Source organism: Pinus tabuliformis, chromosome 2_2 (genome assembly GCF_031772625.1).
Source record: "Pinus tabuliformis cultivar Carrire ecotype Pingquan chromosome 2_2, CPIR1, whole genome shotgun sequence".
NCBI lineage: Eukaryota > Viridiplantae > Streptophyta > Pinopsida > Pinales > Pinaceae > Pinus > Pinus tabuliformis.
This window is the reverse complement of record NC_142300.1, coordinates 285206301-285209269: the sequence shown is the minus strand read 5'-3', so window position 1 is coordinate 285209269 and position 2969 is coordinate 285206301.

The following is a 2969-nucleotide window of genomic DNA, read 5'->3' as shown; positions in this document are numbered from 1 at the left end:
GTGGTGTAAATTTGATTTTTTTATTGCTTGGGCCATGCTTATTTCCTTTCAAGGCGGCGATAGTGCCCTGCCACTCTAATATTTGAACTAGATGTTTTTCGGTAAGAAAAAACCAAATTATATAGTGCTTTTCAACTAATTGTTTGGGTTAAGTGGAGAGTTAGAAGTTACATTATTAAGAAATACTCGCAAGCATCATCTAGTTATAAACATGATGACTGGAAAGTTTTGGTGTTCTCCATTGTATCTTGCTCAATGTCGCCTTGGCTGGAGTGAGGAGTAAGTGGAAACCCTCTTGGCCATGGAAGGACAATTATTTATTTAAAAAACATTGAAACCTTCAACACATACAACTCCATGCTTCTTATCCACCATTAAAAGACATATCACTTCATGTTAGAGTGGATATCACTACAAGCTATCAGAGCAATGGTTTGTGCTTTTGGTATATTGGTCATATATTACATAATTCTAATGCACATGGATTTTTTTATTTATCATCTTATGTAATTTACTTTTGCCAAAATTGCCTTGTGTACATTTCTCATTTTAATTTAAATTGAGTTGTAGTATTTTATTCTATTTTAAATGCACAAGATGAAATATAATCATCTTAAAATTGTTATTTATCGGACTTTATAAATTAAAACATTTTATTTATTCATTTTATACATTTTTGATAGTTAGAAAATAGAAATGAGTGTGTCAAAATCATTATATTTTTTATATGTAATTTAGGTGTTCATAAATTAGATAATGTTAAAAATAATTAATGATATTTTATTGATATGTTTGTTAAAAGAAAATGCTTATCATCAATTTCTTTGTGATAAGATATACTTATTTTAAGGTATTTTTAGGTTAATAAAATGACCCCTTCATTATGCAGGTCATGAATATTCATATTACATTTTTGTCATTGTTATTTTATTTTTTTAACTTGAAATATTGGAAAAACAATGCAAACAAATAGGATTAGGATTGATAAACATTTGTAGTACTACATGTACTTGATTTTATCTTCATTCCATTTATTATTTTAAACTGAGAGGAATATAAAAAATTATAATGGAAGTTATTAATTTAATTGTCTCTTTTATGTTATCACATAATCAAGACAAGTTCCATAATCTCTATTCCAACCCCTTTTTAGGATATGGTGATTAAGCCTCATAATCTAAAGTCCAATGTATTTTTTGAAATTATCATAAATATTACTTGTGTTAAAGAAATGACATATACTTTCCTTACCAACTTGGACAATTCATGTTTATATTGTAGGTATCGAATCATGGTTTTTTCTGCACTCGCTAAAAAAAACCTAGCCAAAAAAAAAACCATGTTTGCAAAATGACATATATAATCTTACATATAGATTGAAAGTGTTCCTCATAATCTTTAGGAGGAAAGTGTTTGCACTTTCTTCATAAGATGAGAAAATGAGTGTTCAACACCTCGAGTGAGTTTTAGTGGTCTTGTGTAGTAATTTTATGTATAGGTGGCCTTTTATATGGATTGTGTGGAAATATTAAAAAGGCGGGTTGAAACTCTATAATATTATAGATTGGATGAGGGATCCATGCCTATTCTTCTAGTTGAGGAGGCTCATACGATTTAACTTGAATGATATTGATGATCTAGTGAATGTTAAATTATGCAAAAAGTTCTAGTTTGAAGGTGTTCTCACTTTCCTTTTCCAAAACAAGGTACACACCATAGAAAATCAATTTTGGTTTATGATGAATTTATTCTCTAAAACATTACTTTTTAAATATTGATAATTTTGATTGCCATCCTAGAATGGATAAACAACCTAAATATGATCTTAGGGAGATTTGTATTTGTAGTGCACACATTGAAGAGCTTGTGTAACTTGTATGTGAACATAAGAGATACATTAAATAGAAGATGCTTTAATATTATCATTTTGATGCTAGTGGTAGGGACACAATGATCTTAGAGACAATCATAGTTGAGACCAAAAATAAATTGGAAGGGGGAATGGACCATGCAAGAATGGGCAACTCAGTTATAACTATGTTTAAAGAAGTTCAAAAAGGAGTCCCCTATTTTATTTTCAGTGCAATTAATATAGAGAGTATGCATCAATGATTCACAACTTCCATTTGGCTACCTATACATGGATGCAATGCTATAGAATAAACAAATTCATAGATAAGGAGTTGCCTTAGTGCTTTCTAGATGTCACTAATGAACCACAAATATCAGTAAAGGATAATGATGGTAGGTAGTCCAAAATGAGCCCAAACCTATCCTTTTATGTTGTGATGTTCATGGTGTAGGGAATCAAGATTAACATATATGAAAATTGATATGTGATAATGAAGATTAGTTATGCTTGTGAAATGTCATGGGAATACCACTAATGAAGTTCATGAATATTGCTTCCCAAAGGCATGAAAACTATTGAAAATAAATAACATATTCCCAATTTGTGGTTGAGTACCTTAGGCTGATTATATGAGACAACATATAATGAATTCGTCAACCTTTCTATTAACTAATGGAAATAACAAATAGTGTTGGAGATGTTGCAATGTATTGGACATATTGTGTCATTCAACCATATTTTCTTGTAGAAGATATTTAGTGACGCTTTAGCTACTGATTTTGGAATGCTCATAGATCCAAATCCAGTGAAGAACCGTGTTCCCACAAAACCAAACTGTGTTTGAGCAAAATTAATATATGGAAAAGGTGCAATCCTTGTTGGGGAGAGAGCACTTGAATTTTGAATTTTTGGGCACGAAGGAAGAATTGATTATGTATGGTTGGAAGTGTCATCACCACTCACATTCACGTGTAAGTCAAAGGTGTGAAGAAATCAATAGAGTTGTGCAATTTCTGGAAAATAAAGATGGTGTGGCTGTTAAAATATCAATGGTATGCATGACCATCCATAACAGTGTGTGTTGGGATGGGGTCCCTTGGGTCAGTTTTGGGGTTAA